At 35.4% G+C, this 20,720-nt stretch overlaps 1 long non-coding RNA gene across 1 annotated transcript in view; it reads right to left on the minus strand.

Moving 5' to 3' along the window:
- Nucleotides 1-671: 671 nt before the first annotated feature.
- The window catches only part of LOC145663166 (uncharacterized), a 663,151-nt gene continuing 643,102 nt past the window's right edge, over nucleotides 672-20,720 (minus strand). Inside the window, exon 3 of the long non-coding RNA XR_014127158.1 lies at nucleotides 672-750. This is a non-coding gene — a long non-coding RNA (uncharacterized LOC145663166). The remainder of the gene's footprint in view (nucleotides 751-20,720) is intronic.

The following is a 20,720-nucleotide window of genomic DNA, read 5'->3' on the forward strand; positions in this document are numbered from 1 at the left end:
GACTTTTTTTGGAGTCAGAAAGCCAGGACGAGTGGATTGATGAAGTCTCTTATGTGGCGAATATGTGCTTCTTATAACAGGTACAGCAAGGTAAATCAACGTTTAGACATCTCTAATATGCCAGCAAACTATTTGAGAGCTGAACTGTTGAAACAGTTTAGAATACAATACAGAATACTGTAATTGAGCCCTAAATTCCTGTTGTATTCTTAAATAAATGAATAAATAAATAAAAGGTGGTAAATGCAGAAATACAGAAATTGTTAAATACAGAAAAAATTATAAAAACTAGATTGTTTTTATAAGAAGAATACAGATGAACTGTAAGATCAAACTTTAGGCTACTTCAAACATTTCTCTGTTAAACAAAGCATAGTTTTATTAAGAAAGTAAATAAAATTTATTTACGTCAAGTTTAGACGTGGGTGCACCCTGTCTACTGAGAATATTCAGTTCTAAATAGTTTCAATTGATGGGTAGAATACCTTTTTCTAAAAAAAATATTTTAGTTACTTTATCCAAGAATAATTCACGATCTTACTGTTTTCCGCACTGGAATTCATTTTTATTCCTTATAGAACAGAACAAGTTAAGAAATACATCTAGTTAGAAATGAAATAGCTTTTATAGTAAGAAATGCGCTAAAAATTCATATTAGAAATAGTACTTACTATTCAAGGTCCTTATCTACTTGATGTTACTGGTATAACTTCAAAACAGTGCTGTTTCCATTATTGAAGTATGATCAATCTGCAATTAAATAAAAAATATAATTCTTTACTACTTGGAATTTCATGTTATTCCTTGCTCACTACTAAACAAAGATCTATATATATATATATATATATATATATATATATATATATATATATATATATATATATATATATATATATATATATATATATCACAGAACATTGATTATGTGCAAAATTAACACAAAATGCCGGGATGTATAATTTCAGTTGATGTACAGCAGTGGCGTAGCCAAGGGAAGTGCGAACAGGGTCGAGAACCACCTTCATCCTTAGAGACCAATTACCATTAAGACAGAAAATACTTTTTATCATAAGATTCCAATGTTACAACAACTTTATCCCCCCCCCCCCATTCAAAGGTATTGGTTATCCTAGTGGTGTATAGTGTGTATCATATGTATACCACATAGATGCTGACCTATGTACATTTGCCTTTTTTTTTTCACTTTGAGGTACACTTGCAAACAAAATGAAAACAATTTATGTTGTTAGGGACCCTCTCAAGACAAAACTGGCAAAAAATTGTGGGTGTCGGAGTTAGTCTTCCACTAAAGATTTTTTTTTTCGAAAATTTCAAATAATTTTTTGACTTCAATTTTCAACCCCAAAAAGTTTTCAAAAAATAATTCCTGACTTTTCTTTTGTTGAGAACACCTAACATCTTTTTTCATGCAAATCGGTTCAGAATTCAGGAGAAAAAAAAATAATTTCAATTTTCCTTCTCCCCCTCCTAGCATCCCTCCAAAAGCACTTGGGGGGTAAAACTTTTGAAAACTGAGTTTATCATAAATGTCAATCGATACTGTAAATTTGGTGCAGATATCTTTGGGGGCATTTTCGCGTATCCACCCCCGCTTATTCTGCTAGATCCTTTGTCTGCGTTTCACTTTCAAGACCTTCATTTCCCTTCCTTTTCCATTTGTTTCAATCTACTTACCTGAGGTGAGTAGGCTATATCTAAGTGGAAAAAGAACTTCAGGTACTTTTGAATATTGATATTTGTAATTGTAATAATAGCAATAGGACTTAAACTGCTACTTGGCTTTCGAGACCTGTGAGTTTTTAGAGGAGCTACCTACTGGAAAAAATACATTTTTGAATCACTGTAATATATAAATTATTAAATAAAAAATTGAATGTAACTATATGAGAATGTCCATCACTGCCAAATTGCAAAGTCAAATGAAATGACTTTTGGTATATGGTTAGGCCTTAATCCAAACTGAGATGTTGTATTGCTTTCATTAGGGGGGGTCAAATGAAAACCATAATTATTTTTTAAAATATTATTTATTGGTCACACAAGGTAGAGAAGTAAATCACTTTTCAACATAGTCCCCTCCTCGTTCAATGCAAGTCCGCCAGCGCTTCGGAAGAGCCTGAATACATGCAGAAAGAAAGTCTTTTGGGCGACGGCGCAACCACTCGTGCACCGCGTTGCGTACCTCTTCATCGGAGTGGAACTTCCTGCCGCCACTCCTTGCTCGCTCGCTTTGTTTCAGGCTGATGGTAATGCACCCATGTTTCGTCACCAGTGACGATTCGTGACAGGAAGGCATTACCGTCACGTTCAGCACGCCACAAAAGGTCTTCGCACGCATCAACACGTCGCTGTTTCAGTTCAGGCATCAGTTGTCGGGGCACCCATCTTGCAGACACCTTATGAAACTGGAGAACATCATTAACAATATGATGTGCCGATCCATGACTCATGTGTACACATGCTGCAATTTCGTCTATTGTCACACGGCGGTTTTCCAAAACGATGGCTTCAACGGTGCATGTGGCTAGTGGGGCTGCCATTTTGGAACTGTTGTTGCGCCGGTGTTTGTGCATCTGCCGGCTGCGGCCACCTAGGAGACATCCGGCATACTATCGTAAACAGGCATGCCAACTTACAGCTCACTGGCGCCATATGCGAATTTTTATTTCTACTTTTATGGTTTTCAGTTGACTTACCCTCGTAATAGCAACATATCCTAAGGAGGTAGTGAGGATCCGAATTTTTGAGAAAAAAAATGAGTATCCCAAAAGCTGTTAAACTTACGGAGCTGAAATTCAGTGTATTAATTCTTTATTGAAAATAAACAGAATGTGTCCTAGCATTTTTTGAAATTCTTCTTGATGGGGGGGGGGGGTGAGTTGGTTGTAAAACTGATCGAAAACGATCGGTATTAGTTAAGAAAAAATTTAGAAGCAAAAAATACAGTGCTTCGCTTCATATATCCATTGCTTTTTACTATTGTATTATAATTGCTGAAGATTATGTTTATTATATGAAACGCTTACAGCACAGGGCAATCAACCCATAAAGTTGTGAGAAAAATAGACAAAATTTGTACTGTAAGCTTAATTACATGGAAATTTTAAGTTTGGATTGTACGTAAAAATTATATGGAAATTTTACACTTTTTTCCTTTACGTTTGTTTACTTACCTTGATTTGGGACTTTCAAATTTCATCCTTTTTTTCCACTGAAAACTATCGATAATTCAACAAGGAAATAATTATACTATGATAATTTAATTGAAATTCATCGTAATTTGATCCATGACAAACAGCAGTGTGGTAATTGAAGGGGAATAAGGAGGGAAGTTCCCATTCACCTCCATATTGTTCAGGAGTATTTTCGTTCGAATAGAAGTTTCTTTGGAATACGTTGTGAAATTAACACTTACAAGGATACTCTCTTAGTACAAGTATATTTTAGGCACACACTAATTCCCCTCCCCCACACACACATCTCGAAGTGCTTCAATTTCCTCACTGATAAACACTTTACCATTTGATATTGTAAAGGTCAGATCCACCGTTATTGTAACAGAGTGGTGATTGAGCGATTGACTAGAAATTCAAACGCCGATTAGTGACAATTTCACAGTCTTGTTTTATTACAAGTGTAAACGCTTTAGTCAGTACAGACGAGCCCGTGAATCGTGTTCAGAGTTGATGACTATGGATTTTGGTGAGTCAGAGTAGGTCACAGTGGATGAGAGTGGTTCATGGTGGGTGGTGGGTCACGGTGGATCATAGTGGGTCATAGTGGGTGGTGGGTCAGAGTGGGTCATGGTAGATGGTGGGTCAGTGGGTCGTGGGTCAAGTTTTCATTGACTCACGCCAACTCTGTTATATATATATATGGTGTTGTCCCATTTTGTGGGAGCGTAAAACCCACGGAAGAAATATGCTAGTTGATTTCAGAATAATTAATTGTGTAAGTAATTAAAATCGGTCGGGAACTTGCATATATATATGTTACCGTCAGGACCCGAAATTAGGTAAAACTAGAATTTCCTAGTTAAAACTAGTTTTCTCAAAGCCGCTTCGAAAGAACTAGTATTAACTAGTCAATACCAGAATTTACGATGTTAGTTAGGTAGTTCTAGTTTTTACTATTTTTCCTTCTAGTTAAAACGTGTTATTACTAGTCAAAACTAGTATTAACTGAAATGTGTTACCGTCAAAACCCGAAATTGTTGAAACCAGAATACCCTAGTTAAAACTAGTTTCGTCAGCCTTTCGTATTAGCTCAGTATTAACTAGTGAATTGTAAAATTGACAACGCTTATTAAGAATGCGTAGTTTACTATTTATTTTCATTAAAATACAATATTACTAGTGAAACCTGAAGAAATGTATTTATTAAGACACTTAGAAATAACTTTTCTTTTGCACAAACATCATAAATGTTTCTATATATTTCTAAAAAGTATTATGACACTCACAATATCATAGAAATCCTTTGTTTTTGCAGTACCTTGCAAAATATAAGCCCTCTTGCATGCATAACCTGTGAATCCTTGTCGTTCAAATACAATTCTATAGAAACACTTATTTATTAAGAAATACACAGAAAAGACTTCCGTTTTGCAGAAATATCTGAAATGCTTTTGTATGTTGGCACAAAGTAAAATACACACTACTATTGCACTACTACTAATTCAATTCGGTGGTGCCAAAGCCAATCTACTGACGTAATATTGTATATTTATTATGAAATACAAAGAAAAACGTTTTTATTGCTAAAACATCTGAAATGTTTCTATTTGTTACCACAAGGTAAACTATCATGGCATTTTGAGTTGCAGAGAAAACCTTTCTTTTTGCACAAGCATCTTTTCGAAATACATGCTTTCTTGCACACACAACGTGTGAACCCTTGTGGGGTTAATGCTGCTTTCCTGGCTGCAGTTCTCAACGAAATTTCAGTATCTGGTACTTCGACTGGTGTCAGGAACTGCTCGTGGCAAATGTCGAATTCAGACCTACAACAGACACATTTTGTTTAATCACATGGTGTGGGAATCCTGAATCACTTATATAAAAAATAATGACTTTTCAAAACAAAATAATAATGTATTTTAACGCACAATTTCCACACTCGTCATAATTAGTATTTCAGAGAAACACCGGTAGTTAATCTGCGTATTTCGTACAAAAACGCCTATGCACTAAAGCACATTTCACGAGTACCGGTTTTACAAGCTAAACAACAGTCTTTTACCGGGATCAAGTTCGTGACATGTTATCAATCTACTGGTGAGTACACAGCAGACAACAAGATGGATTACACATTATTAAATCGGTTCCGGAAAAACATAATGAACATTATAACAGAAAATTATTTTGACATAAAATGATGTGAAGAATCCATCATTATGTCGGTTAATAATAATATTACAGATACGTATAAAACACTAACATCTATGGTTAAGGATGTTGACCAAGCTCCTCCCCATTAATTTTTCCGTTTTTTGAAGATTGTGAGAAGTTGTAGGTCACTATCACCATTTTGGAAAGCAAGCAAGACAGAATTTAAGTAATTCTATGATCTAAAAGGATCAGCGCTGTAAACAATTTACTTTCTGTATAGAAATTTGAATAGCTGTGAATAATGATGTCACACGTTGTTTACAGGAATAATCCTTTCAGATCACAAACTTATTAAATTCTATCTTGCTTGCTATCCAAAATTGTGATAGTGACCTACAACTTCCCACAATCTTAAGAAAAAGAAAGAAAGAAAAAAAAGAAAGTGGTGGGGAGCTTAGTCAACAGCGTTAACATATACAATATAGCAGTGGCGGCGGTTGGACGTTAAAAGTGGGGGGGCAGGGCAAGACATGATCTGAATATTTGATATCAATGTTAGTTTTCCTGGTTGCTTGTAACACTTTGTTTGACAAAAGGTTGTATAACTATTAGGATACTGTCTTTTTCAGTTATACCGTAATATCTTGTTTCATATTTTATTAAGTAAATTGACAAGAGCAACGCACGTAGATACTAGTCCTTCGTACTCTTAAACAACGAAGGTGTAAGAAGAAATTTTATTTCTTGTTCATGAATATCTGTCTGGAAAATTGTGTGATCAGATTATTGGCCTATTTATTAACAAATTTGCAAAACAAATAAACAGAAAGGATAATATTAATCAAATAATCATAGTAATGAATAATGAGGCTTGTTTTGCAAAAGTTATATTGAAACTGGAAATTAATGAACAACTTATATTTTTAATTCCAGGAATGCTGTTATATGTGTTATTACTCTTAGAATGACAGTGAATACTATAAGCATATGCTACGACATTTAAAGAAATACTTTTGCAGCTTCCCGAAACATGTTCGCTGCCATTAAGTACAATTTTCACTTTCTTGGAATATATCAAAACTCAGCAATACTTAGAGTCACTCCACATTTCAGTTATACAAAACCTAGAATTATGCTGAATTCACTAAATTTAATTGTATACAAAACTGTATATGTACACCCTAAACTCGTATATTACACTGCAAAATTAATATTCCTTACTGAGCTCCTTCGTGGCTAAGCGGTTAGCGTACGCGCCTTAGACGTGCGAGACCCGGGATCGTTTCCCGGGAGAAGTTCACGTGGTTCGGACTCCACGTTGATGATTAAGTCTACGTCTCATATAACTTCGCTGCTGAACAGGATGTTAAACTGAAAAAATCAAATCAAAATATTATTATTAGAAAGAAAAAATACATTTTAGGAACTGTCTATTTTTGTATATACAATTAAAGAATAACTTGTGAAGGACTTCTTTTCTTGCGAAATGTTATCTCAATTAGTTCCACAGCGGCTGACTAACATACCGATCAATTGCAAGAAGAAATGAAAGTGCGTTCGAATTGTGGCGCTCCAATAGGTTAATGTTTGGGCCATTTTTAGTGACAGTTCAAACGCAATTCCTGTAGCTTTCTTAATTCCACGGGAAGACAACTAATACGTACTCATAGAACGACAAATATTTTATGGCACCATTTTTATTCTATGAACCAATAATACCTACAAAACTTTATATTTCCAAATGAAACTATATACATTAATGGGTAATTTCAAAAAAGTGGGGGGGCTGCCCCCCTTTGCCCCCCCGAATCGCCGCCCATGCAATATAGCTCTTAATTACCGAGCGGCCATAGATCAGTTGGTAAAGTGCTGGCTTTGCATTCGGAAGGTCGCAAGTTCGCGTCCAGCGGCCTACCATCCTGACTGAGGATTTCCAGCTTTTATCCCTCTCATACCATTCAAAGAATGTGATAGTACCTATAAAACTAGGCCTTAACCAACTTCCTTCCCATATGCTATCTCGTACCCCATCCCGGCGTGTACCAGAGATGCTTAAAGGCCTTAAATGAAAATGCTTAAGGCCTTCTGCGGGCGTGGTCGCGGGCTCTAAATCCCGCTGGGAGCCCTCCGCCTCGGATACAAACCCGAGCAATGGTTCGGATCCCACTTTAACCTGTAGGTCCCGTCGTTAGAAGCTCCTTAGCTTGTTTAGGACGTTAATACAAATTCTATCAATAAGGAGCACATAAAAGAGAGAAAACTTACCTGCAATATAATTTATCCAGCTTTCCATCCTTGGTTCCAATCTTGTGCAGATCTTCATTTTTTTCTAGAACAACTCCAATGACATTCCGAAAATCCGCCTTTGCTCTGTCCACATCCGGGATTGGTATTATGACATTATCTCCCACTTCACAGGTGGATGGGTGGCATCAGAGATACGTTTCATTTTCTCGGCCTGCTTTGACAAATTTTCACGTGCTTCTTTCCTGGATGATGTGATATCAACCGCACTAGGACCAGTCTCATTTTCTCCTTCATCAAATGTTTCATGTTCACTAAGGCGCTCATTCATGTCCTCAATAATACTCACGAGGTCGTCCTCATCGTTTATGTTTTGGAGAACATCTGATGACAGTGCTGAAGTCGTAAGTCCTACTTTTGACTCAATGCCGAACATCGCATGGTATGGAGACTGTTTTATTCCGGAATGATAAGCTCGATTTTTCATAAACTGAACAAAGCGGAGACCATTTGACCAGTTTGTTGTTTTATTATCATGCATCCACGAGGCAAGCATTTTTTCTATATCTTGCTTTGCCCGTTCTACTGACCCTTGGCTTTGGCTGTGCCTGGGCTTTCCGTTGACTAACTTTAACTCAGGCCAGAGTGTCGTTAGTTCATTGATGACGGAATTAACAAACTCTCTGCCATTATCAGAATGTAAAATGCAGGGGGCACCAAATGTCAAAAATATGTCTGTCAGTTGGTAGGCTACTTCTTCAGCTCTTTTGGTTTGCAGCGCTCGCAGTAAGACAAACTTCGTCAGATGATCCTGGTATACCATGATAAACTTGAACTTACGATCAGGGTGTGCTTGCATGTCTATCAGGTCCACTTGACATCGGCTGTTCATTTCTGTGTGAAGTATTGGCTTAGAAACAAAGTTCTTCTTTTTCATAGTTTTCTTCCGTTGACATGTTTCACACATTGACAGAAAAATATTTATCATTTGAGTCGTAACGTTGGCATATTTCCTAGAAGTTTCAGCTTTCGTTCTATCTCGTCCTCCGTGTCCCACAGCAACATGTGATGCTTCAATAACATCAAAGATCTCCTCGGCAGGTAAGTAGCACTTCACAGGCTCACTATTCGACACCAGTTTTTTTGTTTCACCAATTTCCAAAACATTAAACCGTTTCAAACGTCTGTACTGTAAAGGTGTTTTCTTTGCAGCAGATATTGCCTCTTCAACTTCAGTTAAAAGGTTACTGTAAACGTCCTTGGTCATTGCATTATAGTGACTGTCTTTTTCATTTTCCAAACGAATAATTTCTTTGAAGAATCTTTCCTTCAAAATTGTTTCTTTATCGGACTGACTCATTACAACGAATAATCACCTCACACTTCCCGAAACGCTAACACACGCGTAGCCACGACAAGAGAGACGCATCTGCACACTTTACAAAGGCTCCGAACAGACTGACAGAAAACAAAACAATACTTTCCCAGTAGGAGCAAGTCCGAACTTGCAGAAACACTGTTAACTTATCCATTTTGGTCAGAACTAGTTTTAACTAGTAAAAACTGTATATGATTCACATTATATAGTCTTTTTCGTTAATTCCAGAATTACCTAACTAACATAGTAAATTCTAGTATTGACTAGTTAATACTAGTTCTTTCGAAACGGCTTTGAGAAAACTAGTTTTAACTAGGAAATTCTAGTTTTACCTCATTTCGGGTTCTGACGGTAACACACACACACACATATATATATATATATATATATATATATATATATATATATATATATATATATATATATATATATATATAGATAGATAGATAGATATAGATATAGATATAGATATATAGATATATAATTGCATCCGCATTATAGGAATCACAATTAGGGATGGGACTTGGGTATTTACCCACTGGGTAGGTAAATAAAAATTGGGTAAATACCGAAATTTTATTTACCTACCCAAAAAATGGGTATTTATTACAAACTTCAAGATTACATAATAAGAAGACATAGTAGACTCTAAAATAGCGGAATAAAATCTTCCAGATACAGATGTGGTTAAACAAAGATGCAAACCTGCAACACTGGAAACTCATAATATATATCTGGTAAAATTGCTTCGAACCATTCCTTTTCTAATTAAGTTCAATACTGGTACTGATTTGAGACTTGAGAGTAGACGTGCCTCTTATCGTAGTTCAATTTCCTGTTTTCTTTTATTCAGGGTGAGAAAAAAAACTTAAAATGGGTAGAAAGAAAAGTAATGTTGAGCATATAATGTAAGAAATGATATATCAGTAAATTGCAAGAAATGTGATGGAAACTATAAGCACGCATATGTAAATGAAATGTCAGATCATGTGTATAAATATTTTAAGTATCCTGAAAGTCTAAAGAAAACAATTTTAAAAGGTTTACATGGGAAAAGTTTGTGTCATTGTAGCAAAATACTGGGACAAAACAAGTGAATGAAAGTGTATAACCTACGTCAAGTTGTAGTAACAACAAAAGCATTGATGACTCTACTGACAAAAGCGTCTTATAAAACTTTGATGCAATTTCATATATGAAGATTCCTCCATCAATGTAAAAAGTTCATCTAGTAGCATTATCACTTTTATGGATACAATGACAGTTGATGAAAACGTAAGTAGCCTATATATGCATACCGTAACACATGTAAGTTAATGAGCTCACACACACATCACATATCAAGTTACGTTTTGGGTTGAGCGATAAGGGAGTAGTTTGCTGGCTTGCTGTGTCTATAAGTTGTCTCAAAGTTCAGATAAAAATTGCAAATGGCAAAGGATAGTTAACTACTTATGTAATAAATTCAAAAATTAATTTCTTATATATGACATTGCATTTACCCTAGCCCAGCGCAAGTGTTGCTATTAATGTACACGTAATTTTATTTCATATAATTCAAGGATTTGCCATATGACCTTGTAAAAGAGTCAAAAAACGATGGCTGAAAAGGGGTTGGCAAAACAATTTACAAGTATTTCAAATAGCTTATATTTTGCAAAATAATGGCCACATGGTCAAATAAGTTGAAATTTTTAGGGACAATTTGATGCCAAGTTTAATGAAATGCAAAGACAACAAGGTTGCAAGCATCTAAATCTTCGATGTGGTGGTTGGAGTAATGTTCGTAATGAGGGAATAATCAAGTTTAATATTACAAACCCCCATCCAATATTTGTTCAGTTTATCAACACGGAAGGTAACCGTCACACTGCTGAGTGCATTAGAGATAAGTATTTGATGTCATTGAAAAATACGACCCAAGCAAAGTTCTTTGTTCTCATTTGTGATGATGCAGCAAATATGCAGAAGGATTTTTCTCTTGTCAAACAAAAGTATTTCCATTTGCAACCATAGTCACGTAAAACACACACGTTGAACCTTGTCTGCAGTGATATTTTGAAGTTTCTTCAATTTCCTCACTTATGGCAAATGTTGTAGTCGTTATTGAAATGGTTAATATTCTCAGGTATTGAATGCCTTTTCATGCAACTAACAATGAAAAGAACATTCACACTTCTCTCACTCTTCCATGTAAAACCCGCTGAGGAAGCTATTTACAATCTTTTGAAAGTCTGAAAGCTACAAAATCACTTTACATAATCTAGCTGTTCATGAAACCACTGCAAGATATACAGCATTTATTAAAGACCACAAAGCAAGGTTACTTGAAGATGAGGTTTTCTGGGTGACAGTTGAAAAGCTAATATATGTTCTTAAGCCAAAAGTCTCCTGGATAAATATATTAGAATCTGATGAATGTAACATACACCGAGTTGTTCCTGCTGTCAAAGAAATCGAAGAACAATTAAGAAAGGCTGTACCTGAATTCCCATTGTCCAAAGCAGAAGAAACACATATTCTTAATAATTTCGAAAGCAGAAAAGTTACAGCACCTCAGCCGATTCACTATACCAGAACCATCCATCAATCACAGGGGTTTGACTTGACTCCAGAACAAGATCTCGATGGATTGGAGTTCATACACAAGGTTGCAGAGAACATGAAAGTAGATCTTGTAAATATTATGAAAGATTTCGCACATTACAAGGTAAAGAAAAGTTTGTGGGGCAAGAAGTTCATTTGGACAAGTTTTGGTGAAATGAACCAAGTAATTTGGTGGCAAGGTTTGTGTGGAAGTACCCATTATCTGAAGTCGCACAGCGGATATTAACAGCATCGGTATTACCAGACGCCACAGAAAGATCCTTCAGTAATTTCTCAAAAATTCACACTAAGTCAAGGAATAGACTGACTGCTCTCAGAGCTGGAAAAATTACGTATATAGCTTATAACTGGAAGTTGCATCACCGGGAACAGAAGCCAAAAGAATCAACACAGCGTAAAGAGACTGAGAAGACTGTTGAGTCAGAGCAGGAGGAAGACTTAGAAAATAAGTTATCGGAATTTACAAGTTCATCACATTTGGAATGCACCATGGTACCAAGAAAAAGGAGAACCCATGAAGAAGACAGTGAAAGTGACACTTCTTAGATGTGTGAGATAAATGGAGACATTACCAGCGATGATTCCATATATTCATTTCATGTATCCGATGAATATGGTGAGTAATCTTGGTAGAAATACCATCTCATAACGAGATAACGTTTTGCCCTTATGTGTATAGAATATTTCGAGAACGTTACTAAGTCCTGAATGTTCTCTAATTCTTTTGTACTTTTATTAGCTTGATACTGCCAATTGAGGTGTATGAAACCAGAGAAAACTAACTGAATTTTGCCCAATTCTAAATTAAAGCATGGAATCATTTGAATTACGCGTATGAATCTGATGCCACCCGATCATAAACTAATTAAAGAAACTGACTTAACCGTCATGTGAAGCCCATTAACCAATGGCATTTTATCTTTTTTGTTCCCAAGAATGCTAGTTTCCCGCAAAACATGAAAATGCAGTTACTTCATTCTGGCTTCAGACAGCTCATTTTTTATTATATTGTGATGCCTAGCGAGCAAGTGTAGGGAAGTGTGAAAGTCTTCGTATATACTCCTACTCTTGCTGTGTTCAATTTGTAGTTATTAAAGCATGTATGATATAACAGAAAATATATTTCAAGTCATGTCAGTTGTAATGGCTTGTCGCCCATAGTCACTTGCAGAATGTAAATTAAAAGAAAAGCATTTATCAGCGTTCCATGTACTTGCTTAGTTTCTTTATTTGCAGAAAAATAAATGTAGTCTTTATCAGAGTGATCCGTTGTTTAAACTGTGCTCTCTGGAAAAATATCAAAACAGGAATGACCACATAACTCATTTCTATTAATGAAAATAATAAATTTAATGCCTTTTGACAATTGTTCTAGCTTCTACTGGATCTAATGTTACCTTTTCATTATTTTTATGTACTGCTCAAGAAGATCTGTATCACATACATGATTGAAAGGAAAAAAACCCTTATATTTACCCAATTCGGGTAAATACCTGGGTATTTACCCAAGGTAAATACCCAAAAAATATTTGCCGGTAAAAATCCCATCACTAATCACAATATGGTCCTTCTGGTTGCGTTGCTTAGCATACATTAGATTATATCGAACAAGCAGAGGGCGGTACACATAGAATACTCAGTTCAAACATTTACGCAAACGTAAACACACGAACAATTTCCAAGTAAAATAGCTCCAAGCCTCATAATTATTTCAATAGATACTGAGTATACTGAAGGAATCATACGTTAATTTCAAATTGAAGAAGGACATGGAAGCTTACCTTTCTGGTAACTAATTTTATATTACTAAATAGTAACGTAAATATAGGGGTCTACTAATATCTTTATGTTTCACTAACATCATACAAATGGACACAATCACGTGAAGTAGTTCTGCATGGAACTTCTGTACAACATGTAAGAAAATTGTGAAACAAAAATTCAAACTAGATCGCTGGATCCATCTTATTTTGATATCCAATATTGTAAACTAACGCCGTATTCTTTTATTGTCTAAAGTACAAACATGACTGTGTTTCATTATAAACATGAAACTTTCTTAGTAAATTATCAAAGCTTGCACAATGGTTTAAATAGATATTGTTCCAGTTTAGGTGAACATAGATTTGTAAAATTTACGGAAGAAATGTGCAGTAGCGTCGACTTATGCAATTCACAAGAGCACGTGAACTATCAAATATTGTCTATTATATATTGTTTCTTAAGATGTTTAATAATGTTTAAACTATTACATTATCGTGTTATTTCTTTCTTTTCTTTTCTTTCATATAACGTTACAGTCGTCAGGAGTTTCTTTTAAAATTTAAAGTATTCTCCACTTGCATTTCTGCTTGCGTATATGCATTCCAGCATAACCCTACGTCCATAACGGCAGCGAGTGTGATGGGTTACTCTGTGTTGTACAGACGGACAGCGGGGGTAGTGGATCGGAAGAACTGCAGTCTCCAAACTTTCAAATGAAGATTTCGAACTGTGCAGTGTTGACAGATGTAATTGACTTGTTTTCAGTAATGTAACACTTTAAACATAATCAAAGAATAAACTTTTACAATTGAAAATAGAAGAATACCGTGGTTATAAATAATTCTCTTAATCAGTTATCTGTATTTTATTCTGGTTCAATTTTTTGTTAATAAAAATAAACTAATGGAACAAACAAAATTACGACTTTCCGAGGTCCTATTCAGGGAGATGGGATGTTTAGGACTCTTCCATGGAGATTCTTAAGTTAGTGCAGAATAAAATTGCATTTCAACTTATTTTCGAGCGTTTTTTTTAAGTATGACCTCAGATTTTCTTTTGAATGTGGTTTTCCTGTCTAAATAAACTGAATAATTTTAAGAAAATCGAATGATTTATTAAACCATGCTATACTTTGCAATGTTGTTATAATGGTAAAATCTCTGTATTGTGGAAACCTAAAGGAAAGTTTGGAAGTGATTTTCCTATTTGAACATACTTTTTCAACACATGCAAAATAGAAAATTACAAGTATTGTTATCTGCAGTAACGTATATTCAGCTGTAAATCTTGTGAAAAAACTGCGGCAACGTGTTCGAAGATTGTACTTGATGCTCTGAGATATAGTTCTCTCAATGTATTTCAAAGTGGTAAAAGTGAAAACTGGTTGTTGTGATATATTGATTGATTCATAAATATCTTTGCTAGTATTTATGATATCTTTTAATTGATACATGTTATGTACTGCTAGAATTTTTTATAGTTATATTCTCGACCGTTTTTAAAAATATAGCTTATTCCTACCCTTAGATCTCCATTATATTCCTGAATTACAGTAAATATATGCTCAACTAGAAGAATATTAGGTGGGTATACGCTTTATCTTCCATTGCATCGTTGATAGATTTATAGTGTTAATTTTTCCTAAAATAGTCCAGTAAATTGCTCCAACACATAAAAAAAGTAACGTATTAAATAAGGCATGTGTAAGTAAGCAAAGAAACAAAACTGTTTTACGATAGCAGTGAGTTTAAGATCTGTTAGACACGGAAGCAATTGTCTGAAGATCTCTTGTAACAAAAATCTTATCATTACCTTTTTGTGTAGAGAATTCTTCTAAGCGATTGCAAACTACTGTACATAATTTAGTGCATTGACGAATTGCGAAAGTTTAGAAGGAATTTAGAATCTACCAAAGCTAACTACTAACAGAAGGTGAAACCTAAAGTATGTTGAAATTTCAAAGTTGATTTTAAACAATAAATTGCTGACAGATTATGAAGTGAAAATATCATTATGTTGCTTTCCTTGTCTGCTGTTTGAAGTTATTTAGAAGTGAACCTAAAAACTGTAATATACATGGACATCTGTTCTCTGACTGTATGAAATGCAGACCTACAGATTAATATGGGATCCAAACCACATGAGCTTCACCGAACCTGGGTCTTCCGCGCCAAAGGCATAGTCAGGAGGGAGTTCTTGCAAACATTTCGAGACTAATGCAGATTCCATTAGCGTATGGCCATTAAATTGGTGGTGAATCTGTAGAAAGACAGTGGAGTTTATGAACCGTCCAGTACACAACAAGACTTGTGATAATCATAATAAATGTCTAATGTTTACTTCGGAAAGTGAAAGTTGTTTTTCCATATTAAATAATATAAAAATGTCGTAACTCAGAATTGTCTCAGTTCATTAGCTACAGTATGAATAGAGGGGAAAAAAGATTAAAAATTAGACTTCAAAGGAGTTATTGACAATTTGGCTGCCCCGAAGATAAGCAGAAATAATTTCATATACAAAACAAATGGAATATTTGTTTTGAATGAGTACTTTTTATTATGTATTAGCTGAACCTGTGCTATTTACACAGTCCACAGTTCTAATATGAGCGTGAATCTCCTTCCATTTCTCACTATATCTGTGCAAATCCCTTTACGAACACAAGTAAAGGACAGGAAGACTCTCAAAGGTATAAATTGCTATAGACAAATATATAAATGTAGTATTTTAATATATAGAACGTTGGACTGAGTTTGTGGCCAACTTGGATATGTGTTACATGATACTAAATGCAGATATTTTTTCTTATAATTCCACATCCGAATATGCCTCATTGTGGGTCTACAAGCCTTCGAAGTTGCCAGCTTGGAATAGGTTCTGTCATTCAGAATGAAGGAAAGCGCCTGGAATGTCCGTCAACCCGCTATACATAGCTCCTCTACTGGTTGCCTTTCACAAGGGTATCAATTTTAACATCCTAGTGGCAATATTAAACTAATAGGGTCAATATGACGTCTAAATTGTGGGGTCTAAAGACAATTTTTTTTTTGAAAATTTACATGAGAACTGGCAAATCTACACAAAATTTGGAACCGATCAGAGTAAAAGGTCCTTTTCTAGCATTAGTGGAGATCTCATTGTCGAAATGATTGGCCATAAACATACAAACTTTTCTTGACGACAAACATATAGAGTAAATCTACCATTTTAATCTATAGACTATGTGACTACTTTCTTTGATTTTATCGTTTTGCTTATTTAGAGTACTGAAGGAATTCTAGAATTAGAATTTTAACGACTGTAAACCATCATAAAATTATGCCCTGAGACGCCACTGGCAATGTGTTATGTTTAGGAAGAGTCGTGAATGAAAACTCGAAATATATCAGGGTCTTGCCTCTTATATGTATTGTAATATGATTGTAAAGGCGCTATGAGAGTTTGTTTCTTTCCCTCACCTTTTTATATCATTCTACACAAGTAATATACTGCGAATAAGTAGTTTCTTCTAGATAATAGTTCTTTATCTACGAAGTTGAACCTCCTTCTCGAAGCAGTAAGGAAGTAGGATTGTGCATCCTGCCCAGTACAGCGAGGAAATGAAAGGAATCTTCTAACCTGAAACAGCGTGGAGGTGGGTTGGTGTCTACTGCCCAGTGCAACGCCAAGGCGAAAGAAACCTGCTATCCATTGCAGCGTGGACGTAAGGTAATATCTCCTCCCCAGAACAGCGCGGAGATAGGATAGGCACCTCTTGCCCGAGCAGCGCAATAGTAAGGTTAGGGTGTCTCTCCTGTCCAGACCAGAGCGAAGAGAAGGGTAGGAATGATGAGCTGGAACGTGTGTCATCTTGGTCTCGATGTGCTCTTTCTTAGCAGTCCTTTGGATGGAGAGCTTGTGGAGGGGTTGTCGGAGTCCTTCGTTGATCTCCGTGTCCTTCTTCGTACTTCTTCGTAGGTGGCTTCTATCGGCTGCTTGATGATCCTCATAGAGAAGCATATGCTGTTGCTTACAAATATGAAGGGTTATAGCACCTCTTCCCCAGGTACGGAAAAATAATCTGAAATATTATTTTTAGGACGAAAGACTTCGACATAAAAAAAAAACATTGATGACGCTGGTGATAAGTGATGCACTAGTAACACAAGATATACGCGTAAGACACTAAATTATGAGATGATACTATATATAAAATATTTCTGGAGAGAGTTTCAAGTAAAATATTTAGCAAATTATTGCCTGCGTGATTAGTATATTAAAGTGTTACCTTTACACGAAAGACTTGTAGCGTAGTACTATCGTACAAAACTATCAAGCGGCAGACCCGTGTTCGAGTTCAGTCTTGTCAATTAGTAATCTTCATCAACTTTTATTGTTTAGGTAATTGTTATTGTAATCCTATTATTGCTTTATTATTATTATTATTATTATTATTATTATTATTATTATTATTATTATTATTATTATTATTATTATTATTATTATTATTATTATTAAAGTATTCTGTCTTTTGGAAAGTCCTGGGACCAATTTTGTTTAAAGGTTTTAGGTTTTAAATGTTTTTTCTATGTTTTTCGATCTTCAGCTTCCTCTTTTAAACTCTGAATATTTTCTTGTATTTTTCAAATCATCGATCAGTTGTGTTCTTCTTCCTATTCCTAGCGTTTCTTCCATCTACCTGATTTCAGATTCATACGATAGCATGTTTCTTTGTAATTTGTGTCCGCCATGTTGGATTCGCCATTTTGATTTGTAAAAATTTGATGTCAGATTCGTATTTAGCTACCTTTCAAACCTATATTTACTACGTCTCAAAAAATTACGTCACAGCTTCTTATTTTATCCACGTTTTCTGGTGTTTCGGAGCGGGCCTTGTTCTGATCTTTAAATGGCTGCCACACCCCCTAAAGGCCCCATTCAAGCGAGATATTTCGCATGTGAAGTATGCTCGGTATGACGTTTTCAACGATATATAACACATGCAGATCCCCCGTACCACTTCATGTACTTTCCTAGTAATTCTCTGAACATAAAGTTCAATACTCCATATATAGCGCTTGACCAATTTCTTCCTTAATCCAGTATTAAGTCTACTAGTTAAGAGTGACCGAAAAAATTACTGAATATTCGTTTGTTCATTCGATTTAATTGTGCACACTCGCATAGAAATCATATCGTTCAACGATTCTGTATCAAATTTTAAAGCTTCTCTTGGGAATGTGTCCTTCTCCCAAAATAAGGGAAGTTTACTAAATAGTGAAAATAAAAAAGAAAGCAGTTTCTTTGAAAATGACTGACGATTTTCCCTACATTTAATAAACCATATTGTATATACGGTGATATAAGTATTTTTTTTCTGAAAAAAACTACAAGTGGTTTTTTGTTCATGTCGGCGAGTAGTTTTCGGATGATTTTGTAAAAACTGCCTCACATAATTTATTTCTTTCACAAATGAATCAGTTAATGCAAAAGGGCTTCAGTCAAACTAACTTAGCTCTGAGAAAAATAAAAAACATTGCCGTTTTGAAACTATAAAATCAAAATGAAACATTTTTTCCATGTAGATAAAAAAGTCATCAATCCAGTGTAGTATAAGAAAACTATTATGCTCATTGCCATGGTAAGAAAATGGTTTCCACTGTGGACTGAAGCTCTTCTTGCATGTAAATTATAAAAGAAGCGCTGCATGCTTGTAATTTTATTTGCTTACTTGTATTTGTTCATCTTTAAGAGAAAACGGTGTTAAGACTTTTTTTTTGCCAGGTTCCAGACGTTGCAGATCTACCTACAACGACATTGTATATCTGATATCTGTGAATTACTTCCATTTTTAATTGTAGCTATTTTGGCCAACGGTTTTTAAAAGTGCACAATCTGTTGTGAAGAAGAAGAAGAAAAATGAGTTGAGTTGAGTTGATTTTTGTTTAGCGTCCCTTTCAGCAGCGAGGCTATATGAGACGTGGACCTACTGATTAACGTGGAATCCGAACCACATGAGCTCCCACCGGGAATCGAACCCGGGTCTCCCACACCAAAGGCGCGTACGCTAACCGCTTAGCCACGGAGGAGCTCAAGAAGAAAAATGTAGAATATATGTTGTGATAGATAGATATTTATATAATGATAGTTACAGTTTTGTGTTGCTATGACAACAGAAAGCTTTTCATGGAGATTTGAGAATAGCCTACAAGAAAATTTTTCATTGAAATATATTGGATCTTTTGATCCAATAAAAATTCAGCCTGTTTTTACTCCGTGTCTTAACTCTTAATTATGGGAAGTTGAAAAGCCACAATTCGCTTATTCCGTGCTCAACATATTTTTTCCGTTCAGAAAACAATGGAACTATGCATGACAAGGGATTAGGATGTGAATTTATATACCTTCCACATCCAGTCTTTATCAACTGGATGCTCTGAAATTCACGGTTTACTCATCGTGTTTGCAGTAAACCATGCATGAGAGAGCAAACCTAGTGCTGCTATGAAGACAAGACCTAGAAGACAATGGATACTGGCATACAAATCATTGTCGTGGTTTTCTTTTAGATTCACTGTTCTAGTCTTTATGAGTAACATTACCCTGACAACACGCTATCCTGATCATATCTATTTTGTTTCCCACTCTTCTGGCACAACCAATCCGCTTCTTCCTAGTTATAGTCGTTATATCTCGGACAGTTCAACCGCCTTCTAGACTTTACAATTCATGTAGTCAATCAATTCTTACCCTACCTTTACTTCTTTTGATTTTCGAAGGCGTCTCTCTGAAGTGACAGCTTTGTTTTCATAAGTACCTAAAATTGTCACTTCTATCTGTTTGCCTTTGCATTCTGCTAAACTCCTAAACATCTAATCATTTTGAGATTTAAATTCCTAAGATGCTTTAAGTGCTTCCTTCTAGTTTCTTCCATTTCTGACTTCATATGTCCATCTGTATGTGAGAACGTGGCCGCCTATATACAGTTCTTTCGTTCGTACGGAAGGTACGTTTTGTTCGGAACACTCATACGGAATTACAAAATATACTTTTTCGATTATAAGTTTGCTGTACGTTAATCTCAAAAAACATAGGATTTACACATGTTGCCTACGTTTTTACGTAAACCACACAATATTTCTTTTCTAAGTGTAGATGTTCTGCAAGCGCAATAAACAATGGGTGGAGTTTAACGTCCTATTCAGCAGCAAAGCTATATGACACGTGAACCTATTGATTGATGTGGAATCCGAACCACATGAACTCCCACCGGGAATCGAAACCCGGTTTTCTACGTCAAAGGTGCGTACGCTAACCGCTTAACCACGAGGGAGATCAGCGTTCTGAAAGACGTCCAATACTTATAGATAGCATAGTTGGAAAATCTAAAAGCAGTA

This window comes from Thermobia domestica, chromosome 10 (assembly GCF_964235325.1).
Source record: "Thermobia domestica chromosome 10, izTheDome1.hap1.1, whole genome shotgun sequence".
NCBI classification, from domain to species: domain Eukaryota; kingdom Metazoa; phylum Arthropoda; class Insecta; order Zygentoma; family Lepismatidae; genus Thermobia; species Thermobia domestica.